The sequence below is a fragment of the Miniopterus schreibersii genome, assembly GCF_964146895.1.
Source record: "Miniopterus schreibersii genome assembly, chromosome: 3".
Classification (NCBI taxonomy): Eukaryota; Metazoa; Chordata; class Mammalia; order Chiroptera; family Miniopteridae; genus Miniopterus; species Miniopterus schreibersii.
Genome location: NC_138103.1, coordinates 17,603,098 through 17,627,429, shown reverse-complemented (window position 1 = coordinate 17,627,429; position 24,332 = coordinate 17,603,098). Strand labels below are relative to the sequence as shown.

Sequence of the window (24,332 nt, the reverse complement as noted above, 5' to 3'; positions counted from 1 at the left end):
AATACCCTCAGATGAGGATTTAAAAAAATGCGGAAAAGACAGATATTTTCAGATAAAAGAAAAACTAAAAGAATGTGTTGTGCCCAGTCGGCATGGTTCAGCAGTTGAGCATCGACCTAGGATCCAGGAGACCACGGTTCCATTTCCAGTCAGGGCACATGCCCGGGTTGCGGGCTCGATCCCCTGTGGGGGGTGTGCAGGAGACAGCCAATCAATGACTCTCTCATCATTGATGTTTCTATCTCTCTCTCCTCCTCTCCATTCCTCTCTCTGAAATCAATAAAGACATATTAAAAAAAAAAAAAAGCATGTGTTGGAACAGACCTGCACTTCAAGAAATGCTAAAGTTTTTTATGTGGAAGGTAAATAATACCAGTTAGAAACTCAGACCTACAAGGACTATTGAAAAGTAATAGAAATAGTAATCTCTGGGTAAATATTTGAAAATTGTTTTTTCTCTTATTTAAAAACATAATTGCTTAAAGCAGAAATTATAGTATTGTCTTGTAACTTAAAAATATATGTATATATAATACAAAGGATGACTATAGTAGCATAAAGGATGGTTGGACTTATACAGTTGCAAGGTTTCTATATTTTATACCAAGTAGGAGAAATGGAAGATGTATATTATAATCCTTTGGGCAACCACTAAAACATAATGCAAAAGGGTATAGCTAAACAGCAGTTAGAAATTAATACAGACTTTTATTTTATTTATTTTTTTAAATATATTTTTATTGATTTCAGAGAGAGGAAAGAAGAGGGAGAGAGAGACAGAAACATCAATGATGAGAGAGTCATTGGTCAGGCCCGCAACCCGGGCACGTGCCCTGACCGGGAATCGAACCCCGATTGCCTGGCTCCTAGGTTGATGCTCAACTGCTGAGCACGCCCGGCTGGGCAATACAGACTTTTAAATGAGATGGACTCTCCAATCTTGGTTTGAATAAACAATCAACAAGATCATGACTTTACAGACTTTGTGTCTAAAGGCAGAAGGGGAAATTCCGAAGTTCTTCTCACCTAACAAAATGGTTATGCTTTTAAGCAAATAGAGATGTCAGTGTAAATATTACTCCCCAGGCAACAAATGCTCAATTAAGATCATTGGACTTGCATACATTTAAGGCATTAAAGGGCAAATTCACAGGGTAAATAATTTTTTCAGGCTGGGTATCTTAAGACTCCTTTGTACAAATAGCGCTTTCAAGAATTTGTGAACACGGAAGTCACTGGTGAACTTGGCAAAAGCAATTTTAGGTGATGAATGGGAGCACAGAAAGACAAACTAGGGAAAGAATAACTTCAAGTTGAGAAAGTGAAAGGAGAGAATTTTGACAGCTTTTTGTTGGAGGAGGTCATCAAGAGAACATGACCATCAGTTGACCCTTGAGCTGGACCCAGGCAATCGAACGCTCACCACCTCCCCTGCCCTTGGAATACACGTTCCGCCCACTGTTTCCAGAGGCAGAGCCATTTTCAGGGACACGGCCTTGAGAAAACAATGCTTTGTTGAGACCATCTGGATGGTACATGTGACTGAACCCAGTGAAGGCCTCTAGGTAACTTTTAAGATTCTGGTGGGAGGGTGTGGAAATCTACTTGTCTTTCAGCCACCCAAGACAAGCCTTGCATGTAAGTTTGCTACCTACCAAAAAAGAATAGTTTTATAATCACAAAACGAAGCTTTGCATTTTTACACAGGTCTTCTCTTGTGACAGGAGAATGAAATGGGTACTTGTGCAGACTTTCTAACTTTATCAGAACTAATTTGTGATGCAGAACAGCGTCTGCTTTACTGCAGCTAGAGGGGAAGAGGAGACTTTCGCCCACTTTCCCTCTTTCTGAGATTTCTATCCCTAGCAGTTGGAAGATCATGCAGCTTCTTGGACAAGGTGGTGATGCCCATCAATTAGACCTGAAAGAAAAAGGAGATTTGGGGAGCTTAAAGTTTAGGAGTTAGGAGGAGCCAAAAGAGAATTTTCACAGATGGAACAGATGGCATGGAATCTTCAGCTGTGGCTGGGGAGGAGCTGGAGGGGGCTACTGGGAGGGGTAAGGAATTTGTGTTCTCTCTCTGTTTTTTGTTTTGTTTTTTCGTTTTTGTTTTTGTTTTTTATGTGAACAATACACAAAATAGTGAGTTTATATCTCAGTGCGTTCTCCTGCCACACATATTTTTCATCAAACTGAGATCATATTGAAAATACAGCATTTTTGTTTGATTTCTAAAACTAATATGCCATGCCAAAAATATACTTGAAAAATTTTATTTCCGACAGTATCCCATTGTTTGGAATAGCCTAGTCTATACTTGTTGGTCTTCTAGGCTGTGTTCAGTCTTTTTGTCATTATAAATTCTGCTGCAATAAAAAACCTTGTAACTATATCCTTTCACATTCACACAATCTACTTTTTTCGCATTGGCAATAGCTTTACTATTTTTGTTTTGAAGTTGTTTCAACTAATATAAAACAGAAGACTGACTGATGGTTGCCAGAGGGGAGGGGTTGGGAGGATGGGTGAAAGAGGTGAAGGGATTAAGAAGGACAAATTGGTAGTGACAGAATAGTCCCAGGGATGTGAAGTCCAGCATAGGGACTATAGTCAATAATATTGTAATAACTATGTACGGTGCCAGGTGGGTACTGGAAATATGGGGGGGGGGGTCACTTTGTAAGGTACACAATTATCTAATCACTACACTGTATACCTGAAACGAATACAAAATAATATTGAATGTAAACTGTCATTGAAAAATAAAATTGTAAAAAGGAACTTTGCTCTGAAGCACCTCAGCTCTGAGGCACCTGAGTGGCCCCCAGCATGAGAGCCCACCCCCCCCCAAGGTGGGGGTGATGGATAATGAAGCAGCAAACACTGGGTGCCCAGAATCAGGGCTAAGAGCAAGCTCTTCGCTTGCAAGATGCCTTTCTCTTTCCTATCAATCCAGTTACCAGCCAGTCATGAGTTTATCAGAGAAAAGCTGAGTGCCAGCCTCCCTCAGCCGCTGACTCACTGTGCTACCACAGGCAAGACATTTCCTCTCTCTGGACCACAATTTCGTCACCTGTGAAACAAGTGGGTCAGACTACGCGATCTCTAAGATTTCTTCCTGTTCTGAAACACTGCCGCTTTCAGGGATGTGTCACCCAGCTTCAGAGCCTGTTAGTCTCAGGGCTCTGCGATAAGTCATGAGTTAGCATTGCCCTCGTCTACAGTCAGTCAGACCCCCCGCATGATTTCATGTCTCAGGCAACCTGTACTATGATTTACCAGATGCCTATTTCACTTTAACCTGGCTTGTTTAACTTACCATAGAAGGGAACTTCATAAGCCCATCACAGTTGGGAAGTCATGTCACTTACCCAAGAACAGTAGGCAACTGTGACAAACGCATAGAAAGTAAGATGTTAATGTGAAAGTTTATAGCCTTCTGCTTGAAGTGTTTCAATTACTCTTCGCGAAAAAGTGTGGTTAGCAAAATATGGTTAGAAAGATGTTAAAGATAGTAGCACCAAGCTGAAGCTCTCTGCATTTGCAAACTAGTTAATAATTTAAAAGCTACCAGAAAGGATGTAGAAAAATGAGAACTCTCCTGGAGACCATATAGAATCATGCAATCACTTTGGCAATACCAGACACAATTTGGTGATAACTGTGAAGACGGGAGAATTATATATCCAGCATTTCCACTCCTTGGTATATATCCCAGGAAAATTCTTACACGTGTGCATATGATACACGAAGCAGCATTGTTTGTGATAGCAAAAAATAAGAAATAAAAATCAACACAATTGTGGGCACAAAGTGTAATATACATATCTTGTACCACAGAAATGTACACTTGAAACCTATATGATCCTATTAACCAATGTTACCTCAATAAATTTAATAAAATAAAAATTTAAAATGTATCTTTATTGTTAAAAGCATTACAGATGTCCCCTTTTGTTCTCCCATTGACTCCCTCCCATTGCCCCCTCCCCAGGCCTGTTTCTCAAGTGACTGGAAGGTCCTTAAAAAAAATCAACACAAGAATAGATATAAATGTTTTTTGTAAACATTCTGGAGTATGTGTGGCTTTAATGAATGAAACATAATGGTCCCACTTGAAATGATGAAATTTAATGGTTGTTAAAATGAAGTTAGCCAATTACACATTGGGGTATAACCCACATTTTAAAGGTTTAATGGTTGAGTCTTCACATTTTTTCTCCTCTGTTTCATAATAGTATGGTGTTACACATAATCCATAAGCTGCTTACTCCATGAGAGTGTTATAGTTCTAAGAAGAGACCAGTAAGACAGGTTACTAAGGGCTCTGAATTCAGCTACAGGCATTGTCCTCCTGAGCTCAGCCGCTAGTACACTCTCCACACCTTTTGTGCCACTGGTCATTCATGATCGTCCACCTGCAATTCCTTCCAGAATCATCACAAGTTATGTATCATTAGGGTTATCTGACTGCACTTCCATGAAAAACCGATCCTTCTAAGGAAAAGTGCTCTTCACCTTTTTGCATATTGAAGGATAGTGTCTTAAAGTGATTCCTGTTTGACAATCCAACAGCAGTAAAGTGACCAAAGTGAACCCATCTCATGGATGGCAGCTATTTGGAGCAGAGCAAGATGTTGGAAGGTTTGAGTTCCATTCCCAATTCTGGTTACATACTATGTTTCTTAAAATTGTTTGATTCTTGTTATAAAGTTGGATAGTTTTTATGGTAACAGCATATGCCTACATATTGTACATAGGCTTAAGAATGGCTATCTCGGAGAGGAAGGCATAATATAAACAATGACAGATACACTGTGTATATCTCTAATTTCATCTTTCAATAGCTGTGACTTGATTAGCTCCCTCTTTGGTGATGTGTAGAGTCAGTTAAACCCTTGTGAAGTTTGTATGGCTGCTGACTTTGGCATAAATGAAAATAAATTATTTTCATTATTATGAAAATAATGTGTAAAGCAAGGTTTTAAGGAATCAGAGTTATTGAATTTTATTATTGAAAGTTGAAGCAAAACACATATAAACAAAAACCAATAAAAGGATATAGTCATTTCATTGATGATAAAATAATCACCTCAAGGCCCTAGAAACAAGTATCCTTCTCAAGCAGAAAGGGTAATCACATTGCTATGTATTCCTACAATGGGATCCTACGCAATGGTAAATACATAAAGCAGGGCTACATCATATATTAACATGCCAAGCTCAAAAACATAATGAGTGGAAAACCAACTGTAGTCTGCCAAGAACGATCGAGGGAAGGGTGTGCATGAAAATTACCAGCTGTCATTTCAGGAGATAGGTTACTTCCAGAGCAAAGCGGGCATGGAGGCGGGAGGGATAAAGGGAACAGCATCATGGAAAAATTTACAGGGGACCTCAATAAAACTTTAATGTTTTATTTTTTTAGCAGAGTTGTGATTGCATAGCTATTCAGTCTTATTTTTTATAACTTCTTGCATGTCTAAAATATCCTATTAGGCTAAGTCATATGAAATTGCTAATATTTGTCTGTATTGATCTACAAAAATAGCCATTTCATATGATGTGACCTAATATAATGATAATGGTGATGATTATGAAGAATTGAAACAGAACCTCTTTCTTTCCTTGTGGTCCTCTGTTATTTACCTAGAATTGAACCCTCCTCCCCAGTTATCTGGTTACCAGTAGGGTGATGCAGGAGCCACACTCTGGGCAACACTGATTTAGTGAACGTTGTCATGGCTCTGTCACAAATCAAAACCTTCAATCTGGCCTTGGGGATGAGAAATTTGTGGTCTGAGACTAGAAGCAGGGGAAAGAGAGGGTGCCGAGGTGTCTGCAGAGAGGAGGCAATGCAACTGGGTCACATGCAAAATGCTCAGGCTCCAGGCCCCTATATCAACAGGGCTCAGGTAGTTCTTGAGGTCACCTACCTGCTGAGTGAGAGGCAATCTCCCTCTCTGTATCTCCTGCTCCTCTGACTTAGAGATCAATGATGACTTATTAAAATATTTAGATACCATTTCTTGAATGAGAGTCATGGGGAGCTAGACATTTCCTGTAAATGGTCTCATTATCACCAATGGCACCAAAAGGTAGGCATTAATCATCTCACTGAACAGATGAGGCCCAGAGATGCGCCATCACAGACCCTGAGCAGGAACCGGGGCAGGAATGTTGGGCTGTGGGTTTGCAAAAGGAGAAGAGGGCCTGGCTGCTTCCTTCCGGGAGGCCAGGGAGACCAACTTCCTGGGTCCACGGGGCCTCGTGAGCATGTGAGGGCTGGTCCCTTTGGCTGCCCTATGACTGCCCACAGACCAAAGCACATGGGCTGCTGGGTCTCAGCCTGAGTCACCTTGATCCCTACTCAGGTGTGCCGACGACGACTTTTGCTTCTTGAGTTTTCCTCCAAGGCACGTGGAGTTTCATTCCTGACTTGTGACTGCAAAGGTAGTGGGGAGAGTGGGTGGGGAATGGCATGTAGTCCAAAGGGTGAGGACACCACTTGCTGTGGCTTACGTAGGCCAGAAGTGGGAGTCAGGAGACCTGGGCCAAGTGGGGTTCCGGAGTCAGCTTCACCATCCCTCTCCACCAACGCCATCATCATGACCACCATCTCGCCCTCCATCATCACTGCCCTCTCTTCCCCACACTCCTGTTATCACCACCATTGCCACCTCCTTTACCACTTCCATCATTCCCACCGTTACTTCCATGGTTACCATCACCTTCACCACCTTCATCATCATCACTCCTACCATCTCTATCATTTTCACCTTCCCCACAACTACATTCACCACTTCTCCCATCTCATTTGCTCTCACTATCACCTTCAAATCACCATAATCTCCATCAGCTCCACACCTGCGTCCTGAGAAGCACTGTTCCCCCCACACCATTATTACTACCTCTGACACGATGCATTATCTACTTCAATTAAGAAATCTCTACACCAGCCTATAGAGTGGATACTCTTATCATTGTCTGGATATAATGAAACTTGAAGAATATTCAAAGCTTAAAGGAGATTCCTCTTGACATTCTTAACAAGGAGGTGTTAGGACCACTTATTGACATCAACTTTAACCCAATATTGAAATGCCATCTGTTTCTCCCAGTTGTTTCAATTCTGGAGATGCAGAGAGAATAAAACAGTTCTTTATAAGAGAGTTAACACTTACCCAAAGTGTTTGGGTATCGACGCTCAGAGACATCAAGTGTCTTGCTCAAGGTCACACAGCCAGTAACTGCCAGGATCTAATCAGAGAGTGTCCACTGTCAAAGCCTACCAGGATGACCAGTTTAATCTCTGCCTTAGTCAAAGAACTGGCTAAGTTCTTCACAAAGATACAAGTCCTTCACAAAGGCTGTGAGCTGTGCCACTCAGCTATCTTCAAGAGAGAACCTGTCTCAGGGTGTGCAGTCAGCTGACAGCTTCTAGCTGTGGATGCCTCCAGGCTCTGCCTCAGCTTATACGTTCATGCCAGGTGCTTCCCAGACAGTCCCTGGGCAATGACTGAGCACAGCAGTGACACAAGGACTCACCATTTCTGGGCAGTGTGGGACTCTTCTATGGGTAATCTACATATCCAGGCTCCCTGTTGATCTAGCTAGGTTGATCTAGAAGGTTCAGCTCTGAACCTTCTCAGAGCTGAATCACAGTCTGAGGCTCTTCCGACATAATCCTATTTCCCTCCTCTCTTTACAGTGTTAATATCTATTTGTGCCCAGCCAGGGCGTGGCTTAGCGGTTGAGCGTCGACCTAGGATCCAGGCAATCGGGGTTCGATTCCCGGTCAGGGCACATGCTTGGGTTGCTGGCTCAATCCCCAATGACTCTCTCATCATTGATGTTTCTGTCTGTTTCTCTCTCTCCTTTCCTCTCTCTGAAATCAATAAAGATATATTTAAATATATATATTTGCTTTTTTCTGTTCTCACTCCCCTTTACTCTTTTGGAGGCTTTAACCCCTATAAATATCTTATACCTCAACTCTGTCTTGGCATCTGCTTCCTAGAGGACATCAAATGATACAAAGATATAAGTTTGTACCATCACAGCATAGGGAATTATTTTCCTTTTCAGCCTTAAGATCTGACGTTAGATACACACACTCTAGCCCTGCAGAATGAGTGTATGCTAATATAACTGTTTCCTGTAGCAACTATAAAGTTATTATAAATCACCTGCACGGGAATTTGAATCCCTGTTCTACCAAGTACGAGCTTGAGCACACCCTTCTACTTCTCTGTGCCTTAATCTTCTCATCTGAAATGGTGTTAATCATCCTAACATTGCAGAGCTGTTTTGAGGGCTAAATTATTTACGTTAGCATAAAACATGCACACCCAGCCTGACACATTGTAGGCATCCAACAAATTCATTCATTTATTGAGGGCCTCATCCAAGTGTAGCACTATACATTAGGCACAGGGATACAGCAGTGAACAAAAAAGACAAAAAATTCCTCATGAAAATTATAATCTTATTAGTTAAAGCTAAATCTAAAATATCTTAAAGATATCTTAACAGCTCTAAAAACCAAATAAGATAAGCCTCTCCTTTGAGAAGGAAAAAATATGAGACTAGAACTGTAAGTATTCCTTTAAGAGGGAAATCAACTTTAGTTAAAGGAAAACCAGGAAACAATCGCTTGAAGCTTTTGACGCCAAGTGCTAGGTAGTAAATTAACTCTGCCCTGAAATTTTAATGGGGCACAGATTAAACAGTAAAAGTGTGTTAGTTGGACTCAGTAAGCTGAATTCAAAGGTTCCACGTCAGAGTTCATTTTGTTCCTCCTTATGAAGTCCCATTATTACAAAGGCCAAAGAGAAATGTTCTTTGTGTGTATACAGAGTCTGTTTTTAATTCTTCTAGTTATCGTTTTATTATTTAACGTAATAGTATTGTGGTCAGAGAATAAAGTCTGTATGATATTTGTTAAGGCCAGTTTTACTATACAGCTTATGGCCAATTTTGCAAACATTCTATGTACACTTGAAAAGAATGCGTATTCATCCAAATTTATAATGCAATTTTCTACATATATTCCTTAGGTTGAACTAGTTAATTGTGATGTTTTTACCTTATTTATCTGCACTGGACTATTTGTCTGTTCCATCTATCAATTAATGAAAAATGAATTTTAAAACTTACCAAAATGATGGTGGAGTTGTCAGTTTCTCCTTGTAGTTCTATCAACTTTTACTTTATATTTTTTTGAGGCTGTGCTATTAGGTGCATTGAAGTTTAGGATTGTTATGTCTTCTTGTTGAATTAGACTTATGATCATTGTGCAATGACACTCTTGACCTCTAATAATACTTTTACCTTAAAGTTTATTTGCCTCATACTAACATAGTGACACTAGCTTTGATTATGTTTACCCGGCATATCTTTACCCTATCATTTGACTTTTAATTTCTCTAGTGTCCTTAAGTCTTAAATAGATCTCTTGTGTAAAATATATCCAGTCTAAAAATCACTGTCTTTTAACTGGAGTGTTTGACCAATTTACATTTATTGTAATTATAGATCTATCTTTATATATTAATAAACATGTGCTTTCTATTTGTCCCTCTGTTTTTATTTCTTTTTCCTTCCCTCCTTTCTTTCCTTCATTTGCATTGAGTTTTTTCTTTTTGCTATTTCTCATTCTACACTTTGGATTGAATTTGGAAATGATACACACTATGCCCATTCTTTTAGTGTTCACTAACTATTTTAACATAAATATTAAACAAACTAAATCTAATTAATAATTTTATTTTTTTTCAAGCAATATAAGAAACTTAAAATACTTCAACAGCAATTACTCCCTCCCAGGGTATATGATATTATAATCAAGTCCTATGTTCTAATCCCAAATTAGACATTATAATTGTTCTATAGTTAATTTTTGTTACAATTTACTTACATATTTACCAATATCTGTTCACCAATCCTGCTTGAATCTTAGGCCTTCCAGTTGGGATTTTTCCTTCTTTCTTAAATATCTTTTAGAATCTTCTGTAATGAGAATTTTTTGATGGTAAACTCTATTTTTGTCTGAAACTATCTTCCTTTAGATATTTTTCTTGAAAGATAATTTGTTGGTTACAGACTTCTGCACTGATGCTCATTTTCTCTCAGTACTAATTTTTCTCCCCTTTTTCTCACCTCCATGTTGCTGCTGAATAAAAAGTTGTCAGACTGATTGCTGTTCTTGGCAGATATGTCTTTTATTTCTGTCTTCTTCTGAGATTTTCTCTTATTCTTTCTTGCTTTGTAGTTTCCATTCTTACTATTTTTAAATCCTACTTAGGATTCAGTGAGATACCTATAAGCATGGTCTGGTATTTTTCAACAGTTTTGGAGATTTCTCAGTCATATCTTTGAATATTACCCCTTCTCATTTTCTTCATTATTTACTTCTGAAACTCCAATTGTTTTATATTAGACCTATCACACTACTCTTCATGTCTTTAAACATTCTTCTTTCATTTATGTTCTTTAAGCATTCCTTTAAACATTCATAAATGTTCTTTAAACATTTCTAAATATCTTTCACATTCTTCTTAAGAATAAGTGAACCAGAAAATATGATGATCTGTTGTTTAACCTGTCTACTCAGCTTTAATTTTTAGTCACTATATATATATTTAAACAGACCATTTTATTTTTTTATTATTATTTTTAAAATATATTTTTATTGATTTCAGAGAGAGGAGAGGAGAGGGAGAGAGAGAGACAGAAACATCAATGATGAGAGAGTCATTGATCAAGCCCACAACCGGGCATGTGCCCTGACCGGGAATCGAACCCTGATTGCCTGGATCCCAGGTCGACGCTCAACCACTGAGCCACGCTCGGCCAGGCTAGTCACTATATTTTTATTTCTAGTTCCTTTTGTCCTTTGAAATATGTTCAGTTGTTTTTTTATAGTAACCCAGGAGCTGGTCCTGGCATTCAGAGGCTCCTCATTCCCTCCCCTCTGTGTTTGGAATGTGGGCTCTGCTTGTCTTCCCTGTTGTCAGAGCTGCTCCAAGGTTACAGCCTTGAGATGGAAACGTGGTGATGAGACTATGCGGATTCGCTGTGTGACTAACTCCAGTTAAGGCCCCCTGGGTACATGACTGAACCCAGTTAGGGCAACTATATAAACTTTTAAGTTTGTTGAGTGGGTGCAGAAAACAACTCACCTGGCAGCTGCCCAAGAGAAGCCTCCTATGTATGTTCCCTTGCTTATTAAACCTGCCATCTACCAATCTGGAGTAGTCTGCCTTTTTCTTTGGTCTCTTCTTGACATCCGTATATGGAGGCCAGTTTCAGATTACATCCAGGAAGCTCCCCAAGAGGCTGCAACCCAACAGTTGGCAAGGAAACCTAAGAAATAGGCCTTGGGAAGGAGGCATCCACAGGGGAAATCCCGAGCTGGCCATGACCTCTATATGGCGAGGGGCAGCCCGCCTGCGGGATGCTTGTGGACTGCAGTGTGAGTACAGGGACACCCTGGAAATGCTGGCTGCTTTAATGCAATTGATTGAAGAACTGCACCTAGCACATTGCAGTGGAGAAGGGAAACACAGGGCTGCCCGGTGTGCTGGCCTTTACTGTGGGCAGTTTGGCTGGTCATCAATACCCAACTAGAGGCTGAAGCTCCAGTTAGAAGCTGGAAAACGAGCTGAGACTAGAGAAGGACCAGCATGTCCACTATTCTGCCAGCTTTAGGGCAGCAGACACGGGGGGAGAGCAGGATAATAAGTGGAGACCTTACTGTGCCCTTTCATAAAGCTAGGAGGACGCCAGCTGCTGCAGAATAAGAGCGAGAGTTTGTGACAAAGCCTGATTGGGGTGCTGAGAGATGGACTCCTGGGAAAGTGAGGAAAGTGAAGAAGAGAATGCAATGGTGATTGAGAACGAAATGCATGGAGCTTCCCTGCCATCCAACTTCTAATAGAGGAAAATGTTAAATAGCAAGTACCCTAGACTTCTGATAATAGAGGAATATACCCCAAAACTCCTAGGAGAAAACTGCATTCTTTCTGTCTCTTAAAGTTGTAAATCTTTCCGGCGTGTCTCATCCACTTTCCTCCTTCATCTCTGCCCAGCCTAAATTATGACCCTTGATTCAGATACTCTAATTACCTCTCATCTAGCCTCCTCTGTGGCACATTATTTGACAGTTAATCTTCCCGACAATACTATGGTGTAGGTACTATCATCATTCCCATTATAATGATGAAAAAGCTGAGGGCTTATCCTTTTGGAATTGAAAGCACTGCTGAGAATTTGTGGAGGTAGTCATGGACCGTAGACAGATTCGCAACGATTATTTGAATATGGAGGTTGCCCACCAGAAGCCCACAATCTCTTCTTAGGAGATTATGTGGACAGAGGAAGGCAGTCTTTGGAAACCATTTGTTTGCTATTGGCTTAAAAATTCAAATATCCAGATAGCTTCTTTCTCTTAAGAGGAAACCGTGAGCGTGCCAGCATCAGCTGCATTTATGGATTCTATGATGAATGCAAACGAAGGTTTACTATTAAATTGAGGAAGACCCTCACCGATGGTTTCAGCTGTCTGCCTGTAGCTGCCATTGTGGATAAGAAGATCTGTTGTCGTGGAGGACTGTCGGCAGACCTGCTATCTATGAGGCAGATTTGGAGAATTACTAGACCACCAATGTCCCCAACACAAGTTTGCTCTGTGATTTGCTGTGGTTGGGCCCAGACAAGGATGTGCAAGGCTGGGGAGAAAATAACTGTGGTGTTTCCTTCACATTTGGAGCTGATGTCAGTAGTGAATTTCTAAATCATCATGATTTATACTTGATTTACCAAGATTATCAGGTGGTGGAAGAGGGGTATGATTTCTTTTGCTAAATGACAATAGGTAACCCTATTTTCAGCCCCAAATTACTGTGGCCAATTTGATCACACTGGTGGAACAATAAGTGTGGATGAAGGTTTGCTGTGTTCATTTTAGATATTGAAACCATCTGGAAAGAAAGCTAAGCATCAGTATGGCGGGCTGGATTCAGGATGTGCCGTCACTCCGCTTCAAACAGTTAATTCACCAAAGAAAAGGTGAAGAAGGGAACTGTGTAAACTAAGGAAGCATCAGATTGGTTAAGAACACACTTCATAATACATGTGTGCCCTGTAGAACCATCCAGCCATGTGACACCCTTTATGATGTCACACCTTCAGCTTAAGGAGATGGGTAAAGGATCTTACATTTTTTCCTAATAGAAAGATGTGCTACACTGTATTGTAATAGGTACACTCTTATAATATTCAACAAAGCTAAATCCAACTTCAAAATTACCCAATAAGTTATATCTTCACTTATTACAGTTTTTGAAGTTGAAAAGCATCCCAATTGAACTAGATGTGATAGTTAAACCAGACAAAAGCCTGATGATCCATCTGCGTAATGTGGTTTCAGTGTTGCTTGGTTGTTTACTTAAGTTGAGCTTGTTCTGTTTTTGATAGAATAAGGGCAAATATTTTAAACTTTATTTGCTAAACATTAAATTTTTTTGGTATTTATTGATTGAGAGAGAGAGACATCGATCTGTTGTTCCACTTATTTATGCATTCATTCCTTTGTTGATTCTTACATGTGCTCTGACCAGCGATTGAATCTGCAATCTTTGCATGTCGCAACAACGCTCTAAGCAAATGAGCTAGCTGGCCAGGGCTTTCCTAAACATTTTAAAAAGTGAAATGTGGAACAAGCTTTGAAGACATTCACCAACTATTATTTTCTCTTGCTTCCCTACTTATGTACCTCTTTACAGTAAAAAGGAAAATTTATGCCTCATTATCATAAAAAGGAATCTTAGAGATTGATATTTTTAAAGATATGCAAATTCTCCAATCCAGTGATTTAATCAAACAGTTTAGGGAAAACTTCACAGCTGATAGTGAATGTTTTGCTTCACACAGACATTGCCACAGATTTGGATTTGTGCAATCTGAGTTTTAACTTTTTTTGATGTTCTACAGTGCAGTAGCATTTCCTTTAACCGCAAGGTAAATATTACCCAACTAGCTGGTTGTGTGATTATGTGGTATCTTGCCTTTAGGTTTTAATTCACATGAAACACCATTTGGCAGGCTTAACTTTCTGGTTAAGCCTGTATCAATTTTGTTTTCTAGGTTGTTGTTTTTTGTGTGTTTGTTTTTGTTTTTAAGTCCACAAAACATGAGAATCCTTTCTGAGAAGTCCTAGCAAGCTGACATTCCCTCTTTTCTCCTTTCTCTGTATAAGGGATGTATTGAAATGAATGCTGGCTGGTGGGACATTTGGTCAACTATGGCTATTGGGTGCTTAACTTCTGATACTGCCATGTGAATGTTTTATACGATTGTAAAGCTAATGATACTAAAGATTTTAATCTTTTTGATCAAAGTTCATATGATGTTGTATAGACATGCTTTGAAGTGACCTATAGCAATAATTTCTGTACATGACCAAGGGTTTATTGCAGCATTTCTTTTCCTGTTCTCTTTTTTTAAGGGTTAGAAATTCACAAATGCCAAGAATAGAAAAGAGCCTGGCCGGGCGTGGCTCAACGGTTGAGTGTTGACCTAACATCCAGGTGATCGGGGTTTGATTCCCGGTCAGGGCACATGCCCAGGTTGTGGGCTCGATCCCCAGTCGGGGGCGTGCAGGAGGCAGCTGATCAATGACTCTCATCATTGATGTTTCTCTCTCTCTCCCTCTCTTCTTCTCTCTAAAATCAATGAAGATATATTAAAAAAAAAAAAAAAAAGAAGAAGAAGAAGAATAGAAAAGTAAGCATAAATACTTTATGAGAACTTAGAGGACACAGATTTGTGATTTGTGGATGCGAAACGTTTGCGTGTGATTCTGAAAGCTTTTACTGAGCGCTGTCAAGTTTGTAAGCTTCATAGGGATGCAATCATATTTATAATGCCCTTGATTATGTGCTACCATGGATGTGAAATTCTTGACCTTAACACCATCTTTGAAAATGTTAAATTGAGAATTCTGTTAAGTTGCATTTTCTGAATTGGTGTATTGTGTTACTGCAAGAGATTTAATTTTCAGCACAGTGCAAAGCTCTTTCAAATGCTTTTTTTTCCCCCTAATTCCATTTTGTTTCAAAGCACATTTCAAACATAGTTTTCTCATTTAGTAAAAGTTGTCTAATTGATATGAAAAAAAAAAAAGAGGAAGAAGCTGAGGCTTATAAAGGTTGAGTGAGGGTCCCAGGGCTAGTCAGTGGTGGAGCCTGACTCACCCAGCTGTCTAATCTAGAGCCTAGATCTCAGATCTCAGCCGCCACTCTCTAAAAGTGTTTTCCTATCTCCAGCCTCATCTTCTCTAATTCACTCTCCCCCACAGCAGCTAGAGGGATCTTTCTACACCGCAACACTGATCAAGTCCTGCCTCAGTCAAAACCCTCCAGCGGTTCCCTACGGCCTTGGGACAAAGCGTCAGCCCTTCAGGAGGCTCATGTCCAAGCCTCTACAGCCTCGTCTCCCGTTGCACAGAATCGCCCCTCACCCCATTCCGTTCTGCTGCAGCCACATCGCAGCCCATGCACAGTATCTGAAGGGAGGCCACCAGGCCTTTCCAGCCTTCTGTGACTTCAACTCACACTATTCTCGAACGACATACCTTGTATCCCCTTCTCCACTTGGAGAACTCCTACACATCCTTCAATACTCAGCCCAAATGTTACTTAGCAGACCTTCCTGACCTCCCCCAGGTAGAATTAGCCGTTGTGTCCTTCACTCTAGAACACATTGGCAGGGAATTCTTGATCTTTGACTATTATTGGGGCCAGAAAAAGTCAAGGAAAAAGCAAACCCAGTTAGAATGGGACTAAAATTTCATAGTAAAAATCAAGGAAGATAAAAAAGGATTTGATTCAGGTGCCACCTCACAAAATGAAACTAAGTGAAACTAAAGCGTTGTGGACATTATTCCGCCGTTAGCTGACAAAATTACAGTTGCAACTCTGTGCTAATTCTTAGGCTAGACAGGTGATGGAGCAAGGACTGATCTATATTTTGCTCTTTGGCATAATTTCCTGACGAAAACTTGTTTGAAAGCATGTTGTGACACCCTTTTCATACAAGTTTCATGCCATGATCATACAGAGATCATTTATGCAAAAAAACACAAGATGCTGTCAGTTTCCCAGCAGGCCTTTCTTGGTATTTTCATAATGAAGTTATTCTCTTTTAAGCACCTGTCCTGTCTTCTTTGCACCCGTAGCCTCTTTTTTGGTTATTTCTTGGTCTAAGAATTACATCAGCCAGGTGCTCGTTTGTTGATGTCATTGGGAGTGCTTTGAGTAGTTCTCTAACATCTCTTACACAGACTCCAGGAAATTCTGTAACTCTGCAAGGATGGCAATATTATTTTGCAAAGGACTGCAAACACTCAGACAGACTGACCCACACGCAAGAAAGAGGATGTTGATTTGATGAACAGAGCCAGACGCTGGTGTTCAGCTGGCCCGTGGTCTAGTCAATTCTATGGGTCAGTGTCAGTTTCCTGGATCTACTAAGGCACTGCAGTTATGTGAGATGTTGCCATTGGAGGAAGCTGGCTGAGGGACACATCACTTGGTGCGATTTTTGCAACATCTTATGAGTTTATAATTATTTCAAAATAAGAGTTAAAGATACTCTAAAAATATCTCACAGCCAAGAGGAGTCTAAGGAAATATGGAGACTAAATGCAGAAGAATGAAACTTATAACTTAAACTTATAAATGACCAGCTACTTTATTAAAATTTTCTCGTAATGATTACTTTTGCTTTCCTAGGCAATCTCATCACCATGTGGGGAGAAAGGGTTTTAGCTAAATACTTGGGTTTTCACTAAATCCTTCCATGGAATTCTAATTATTTATTTAGCTACCTACCTTCTCCTGGTGGACTGTGAGCTCCTTACAGCCTAGGAGTGGGTCTAATTCATCTTTCTGTTTTGAATGCCTATTGTAGGGCCTGGCATAGATTAAGCCTCTATGTGAATGAATGAATGAATGAATGAATGAATGAATGAATGAATGAATGAATGAATGGTGAATGAAGATATGAAAAAAGAAACTGCAAGACTAGGTTTCTAACTTGGTCCTGGCATAGCTAAGCCCTGGGAAGGGCAGTGCTGGTGATGTTACCTTTAGAGGTGGTTGCCACAGGGGATGGGAAGCCTCCCTAAGGGTTTGCTCTGCTTGCTCTTAGCAGATGCAGGCAGGTGGTGCTCACCCACATGCCTCTCCTCGCTCCCCTAATCAGTGAGGAGGGCTTGGGGAATTTCAGGAGTGGTATGTTTGGGAAAGCCCAGTTTGAGGGGAAGCCACCTCTGCTGCCCCCCTGGAAGGTGCCCTGAAGGTACAAATCACCTCTTTCCCGTGCTGCCCAGTCTCAGGCGCAGTCAGGCTATCTCCTGGGAACTAACGACTTTGTCTTCAAAGTGGTATCAATTGCTGCACTGTCCTTGCCTCCAGGTAACTTAGGGAAATTTTCTAACATACTACACATACTGCTAAGCAACTTGATTTTCACATTTTTCTCTTACTGCATTTTGGACATCTTTCCATGTCCATGCATGCAAATCTCCTTCATTCTTTTAAATAGCTGAATAATATTGCACGGAATGGAGAGGGAGAGGGAGAGAGAGAAATATCAATGTGAGAGAGTCACGTCGATTGGTTGCTTCCCAAACACACCCCAATATCATTGCTTACCTAACCAATTCCTCTTAATGGTGGCCTTTGATGTTGATCTGGTTTTGTTACAGACAATCCTAATGGTCAGACACCTAGAAATGCCTAGATGTTGCTGGCTAGTGTCAGTTTGCCTTCCCAAAACATTGCACCTATTTTCACAACCCCAACTACAGCATATGGACATGAAGCTGAGTATTTTGAAAGAAAGAAAAAAATCACATTACCCATGATGGTGACACTTACCATATATGAGAAAAATGAATGTCATTTGATAATGAGCTTTTAAAGCTATATTTGTCCTACTTCAGACAATCCCCTAAAAGTCTTATGGGGACAATGGACCTGGTTACTGGTGTTGCTATTATTATTATTATTATTATTATTATTATTATTATTTTAATCCTCACTCGAGGATATTTTTCCATTGCTTTTCAGAGAGTGGAAGGGAGAGAGAGAGAGACAGAGAAACAGACAGACATTGATGTGAGAGAGACACATCGATTGGTTGCCTCCCGAACACAACCCCAGGGATCGAACCTGCAACTGAGGTAGGTGCCCTTGACCGGAATCAAACCCAAGACCATTTAGTCCGTGAACCGATGTTCTAGACACTGAACCAAACTGGCCAGGGCTATGAGTTCAGCTTCTTGATTCCACATATAAGTGCGCTCATCCAGCATTTGTCTTGCTCTGTCTGACTTAGTTCACTTAGCGTAGTGTCCTCTAGGTTCATCCATGTTGTTGCAAATGGCGGGGTTTCATTCTTTCTTATGGCTGAACAATATTCCATTGTATATATGCAGCACATCTTCTCTATCCATTTATCTGCTGGAAGGCACTTAGCTTATTTTATTTCCCTGTCTTGGCTATTGTGAATAAGGCTGCTGTGAACATGGGGGTGAAGATATCTCTTCGAGATCCTGTTTTCATTTCCTTTAGATATATATCCAGAAGTGAGATTGCTGATCATGAGGTAGTTCTATTTTTAATTTCTTTTGAGGAACCTCCATTCTGTTTTCTATAGTGGCTGCAACATTTACATTCCCACCAACAGTGCAGAAGGGTTTTCTTTTCCCCACACCCTCACCAACACTTGTTATCTCTTGTGTTCTTAGGGTAGCCATTCCTAACAGGTGTGAGGGGACATCTGTCTCAGCTCCCTTTAAAGCCAAACCCCTCGAAAGCATTATCTAAACTCCCTTCAGGTTCCTCTCCTCCCATTCTCTCTTAAATATACTCCAGTCAGGCTGTCACTCCTACCATCCACTGAAATTGCCCTGGTCAGGGTCACTGTTGTTTCCATGTTGATAAGATCAACGACCACGTCTAACTTGAACAACCAGCAGGGTTTGGCACAGTCCAGCATTCCCTCTCTCTTTCTCTCTTTTTTTTAACGCTCACCCAAGGATATGTTTTTATTGTTTTTTTATAGAGAGAGGAAAGGGGATGAAGAGAGAGAGAAAGAGAGAGGAAAAGAGAGAGGGAGAGAGAGAGAAACACTGATGTGTAAGAGAATCATCTATTGGTTGCCTCCGTATGTGCCCAGACCTGGGATCAAACCTGAAACCTAGGTATGTGCCCCAACCGGGAATCTAACCCACAACCTTTTTGGTACACGGGATGATGCTCCAACCAACTGAGCCTCCCCGCTGGGACCATCGCTCTCTCTTTGAAACACTTTCCCCACTTGGGTTTGTTCTCCCTCCATATCTTCTTTTCATCACCTCCACCTGTCGAAGTTAGAACACCCTAAGGCTCTGTGCTCAGACCTCTTCTCTAGCTACACTCACTCTCTGGGTGATCACATCCAGTCCCATGGATTTAAATACCATACATATCCTCTGGACTCCAATATTTATGTCACCACCCAAGACCTCTGCCATGAGTTCTAGACCTGCATGTCCAGCAGTCTCTGCATCATCTCCATCTGGATGCCCAGCAGACATCTCCAATGTAACACACTCACATGTGAACAGGTGCCCAATGTTATTAGTCATCAGGGAAATGCAAACCCCAACCGCTTCACACTCACTAGGATGTCCACACTCTAGATCAATAGTGAGTGTCGGTGAGAATGTGGGGAAACTGGACCCTTATACTTTGCTGGTGGGAATGGAACACGGTGCTGCCACTTTGGAACACAGTTTGGCAGTTCCGCAAAAAGGTACACGGAGAGTTACCATGTGACCCAGCAATTCCACTCTTAGGCATATACTCAAGAGAAGTGAAAATATGTACACACAAAAATGTATACACAAATATTCAAGAAGCTTGACATCTTACAAGTGTTTTTCACAGATCAATAGGGCGTTCGTCTTTTGTGTAAATTTTTAGTCATAGATTTTGGGTTTCACCCAACACTGATGTCAATGCTGGGCTTCCCAGACCTTCATGACTTTGGAAGGCACACTCATCTAGGTTTTCACACTACAAGGGGGGTAAGGCACACCCTCATTTCACAGACAGAAAAACTGAGGTTCAGAGACACAAAGCCACTTGCTCCTGGAACACCCCTAAGAGGATGGGAACCAGTATGGAATATATTTAGGGCTTACATGAGTTTGAAACTTATTTTTTTCATATAATTCTTATAACAGCCCTGTGAGATAGGCGACTATTTAATCTGTTTTTAGACAGGAAACTGAAGTTGAGAGCTAAGCGCTTGGCTGATTACCTGGCACAAAGCAAGCTTTCAAGTAATTAACACTGTTGCTGTTTTTCCAATTTCTTCCTACTTACCATTTTAACGGAACCTTGATTTATCTCATCCCTCTTGCCAGTGCCCTCCAATCAGACACAATCTGTTTCAACACCCATGCACAGAGCATGTCAGTTCCCCCCTCCTTGCCTTTGCCTTCCTCAATCCACTCACCTGGAATTCCCTCACTGTTCCTCTGTACTTGTCAATAGCCCTAAATCACTTCACTACCTGACTTCACATCCACTTCCTCCAGGAAGTCTTATCAGATTAACCCGCCCACTGCTCACCACTTCCATGTTCTCCCCCCCCCCCCCCATCTGTTTGCAATCTCAGGCAACATTGTAGCTTTGCTTGAAGCTTGACATCAAACAAGCAATTTTTTTCAGAGATCAAACAGCACACATTGGGGAGCCTGGTAAACCTCTCCCAAACTTTGTGACCTCGGGCAAGTTGATTGACTTCTCTGAGCTTTGTCTGTGAAATGGAAGTAAAACTAAGTCCCTCCCTCTTAGGATTGCCATGAAGCTAAAATGAGACATGGTAAATGAAACACCTGAGCCCAGCACATAGTAAGAGTCCAATATGGATTAGTATGTAATATTATTATTATCTGAAAAGGATGCCGCCAAGTAGATACTTTGACGTCCATTTTACAGAAGAGGCACTCGAGGAGCACAGGGAAGGAGCAATGTGTATAGCTCACAGCAACGAGCTGGAACTCAAACACAGTTTCCGGCCTTTTTCTCTACTTCCCCCACGTCTTTTAGGGATCCTGTCTGTTTCTGATATTATACTTTGCATTCACTGGCGTTCATCTTATGTGTGAATTTCTAGTCATTCTTAGATTTCGGGTTTCACCCAACACTGATGACAATGCGGACTTCCCAGACCTTTATGACTTTGGAAGGCACACTCATCTAGGTTTTCACACTACAAGGTGGGTAAGGCACACCCTCATTTCACAGACAGAAAAACTGAGGTTCAGAGACACAAAGCCACTTGCTCCTGACCTCACAGCAAAGAAGTGGACAAGCCATCATTAAGACCACCCCAGATTCACCCTTCACAAGCTCACATGCCTTCTCTCTTCCCCTTGCCCCTTCACCAAAAGGTTCTGCATTCAGCAGGCATTCAATTAGTGCTTATTTGAAGCTGCCACCTAAGAGTGGATGACAATAGATGTGCACAAGGACCAGGGCCATCTGCAGAGACACTGAGGAGAACCCAAGAAAGGCAAGTGAGGCTGAGCCACTGCCTTAGACTCACTCAGCCCTAGAAATTCTCCTGGTCCAAAGCCAGGCTGGGCCCGCGCTCCTCCATGCATCATCGGGGGGGGGGGGGGGGGCGCAGGAAATTCTAAGTATCCAACATATCTTGGGAGAAAGTGTTTCAAAACAAGTTTTGTTTGTTCTTTGCATGAAACTTCCTCCCAGGAGGGAGAAACCACAGGGGTAAGTTCTCCTTTCCAAAAAAATTCATTAATCTACTTCTCCAAATTTGTACTGTGCAGGGGACACAGATTTACCCCAATTCCAGCAAAGCCCAGCTCCTGTCATCTAGGAAGCAGCCTGGTTTCTTCAATCACCAAACACATTGCAGCAGAGTCTGAAAACTTGCAGGGGGCAAATGTGGTTAGCATGCAAAATGAAATTTTTTAATGTGAAAGGGATTGTTCTCAGGGAGGGTGTTATGGACGGAATTGGGCCCCGTTCCCCAAATTCATATATTGAAATCCTGGCCCCCAGTGCATCAGAATGGGACTATATTTGGAGATGGGGGTCTTTAAAGAGGCAATTAGGTTAAAATGAGGTCATTGGTGTGGGCCCTAATCCAATGTGACTGGTGTCCTTATAAGAAGAGGAGATTAGGACACAAAGGGAAAACGATGTGAAAACACAGGGAGAAGATGGCCATCCACAAGCCAAGGAAAGAGGCCTCAGAAGAAACCATCCCCACTGGCACCTTGATCTTGGACTTACAGCTTCAGAATTATGAGAAAATCAGTTTCTGTCATTTAAGCCACCCATTCTATGGTACTTTGTTATGGCAGCCCCAGAAAATATAGAGAGAATATCCTATTTGGACACACTCTCCACCTCTCCCTATTGCCTTATACATGCCTGCTTTACTGATTTACATTGCCTCTTTTCTCCTAATGGTGTTTGAGTTTGTACCTACTCAATGGTTACTTATGGAAAATAACTTTTTTCTCCCATTTCTTTTATTGTGGTAAAATATACCTAACATAAAATGAATCCTCTTAACCGTTTTAGTGTACTGTTTAGTGATACTAACTACATTCATAATGTGCTCCCATCACTCCAGAACCCTTTTGGTCTTGTAAAACTGAAACCCTGTAACCATTAAACGGTAACTTGCCACTCACCACTTCCCCTCAGCCCCTGGCAACCGCTATCCTCCTTTCTAGTTGTATGAATTTGACTACTTCCAGTACCTCATATAAGTGGAATCATACAGTATTTGTCCTTTTGTGACTGATTTATTTCACTGAGCCTCAACATGGATGTCCTCAAGGTTCATCCATGTTGTGGCATATGTCAGAATTTCCTTCCTTTCCAAGGCTGAATAATATCGATTGTATGGATGGCCCACATTTTGCTTATTTACTGAGTTACTGGCAGACACAGGCTGCTTCCACATTTTAGCTCCTGTGAATAATACTGCCGTGAACATGGGTGTACAAGTATCTGTCCGAGATCCTGCTTTCAGTTCTTTTGGGTGTGTATCCAGAAGTGAAACTGCTAGATCACAAGGTGGTTCTAGTTTTAATTTCTTATGGAGCTGCCATACTGTTTTCCACAGAGACTGTACCATTTTATATTCCCGCCAGCAATGCCCAAGGGGTCCACTTTCTCCACATCCTCAGCATCACCTGTTGTCTTTTTTTATAGTAGCCGTCCTAACGGTGCGAGGCGATATCCCAGGGTAATCCTGGTTTGCATTTCCTTGCTGGTAATGTTGAGCACCTTTCACGTGTGTATTGGCCATTTGTGCACCCTCTCTGGAGAAATAGCTGTTTAAGTTCTTTGTCCATTTTGGATCAGGTCGCTTTGCTGTTGTTGAATTTTAGGAGTTTTCTACATAGTTTGGATATTAATCCTTCAGCAGATATATGATTTGCAAGTATTTTCTCCCATTCTATGGATTGCCTTTTAAATCTGCCGATAGTGTCTTTTGACGCAGTTTTTATTTTATTTTGGTGAAGTCCCATTTGCCTGGTTTTTGCTTTGTTGCCTGTGCCTTTGTTGTAAAACTTTTGCCCTATGATTCCTTTCAAGAGTTTTAGAGTTTCAGGTCTTGCATTTAGGCCGTTGATGCATTTTGAGTTAACTTTTGTGTATGGCATTAGGTAAGGGCACAGCTTCGTTCTTTTGCATGTGGATATCCAGTTTTCCCAGCACCAGTTGTTGAGAAAAAACTGTCCTTTGCCCATTGAATGGTCTTGGCGCCCTTGTCAAAAATCATTTCACCAGCCCGGCCAACATGGCTCAGTGGTTGAGCATTGACCTAGGATCCAGGAGATTGAGGTTTGATTCCTGGTCAGGACACATGCCTGGGTTTTGGGCTCGATCCCCAGTCGGGGGCATTCAGGAGGCAGCCAATCAATGATGCTCTCATCATTGCTCTTTCTATCTCTTTCTCTCTCTCTCTGTCCCGCTCCTTTCCTCTCTCTGAAATCAATAAAGATATATTTTAAAATTTTTTTTTAAATCATTTAACCATATAAGTGGGGGTTTACTTTTGGGTCGTCTGTTCTCGTCCCTTGGTCTATATGTCTGTCTTTATGCCAGTACCACACTTTTGATTACTGTAGCTTTATAGTAAGTTTTAAAATCAGGAAGTGTGATTTGTTCTTTTTAAAGATTGTTTTGGCTCGTTTGAGTCCCTTGATATTCCATATGAATTTT

At 41.1% G+C, this 24,332-nt stretch overlaps 1 pseudogene across 1 annotated transcript; it reads left to right on the top strand.

Annotated features, from left to right (window-relative positions):
* The first annotated feature begins 11,421 nt into the window (after nt 1-11,421).
* On the top strand, nt 11,422-13,075 carry LOC308554499 (serine/threonine-protein phosphatase PP1-beta catalytic subunit pseudogene; annotated as a pseudogene). Its single transcript has 2 exons — nt 11,422-11,476; nt 12,237-13,075. The product of its transcript is annotated as a serine/threonine-protein phosphatase PP1-beta catalytic subunit pseudogene (transcript).
* The last annotated feature ends 11,257 nt before the right edge of the window (nt 13,076-24,332 follow it).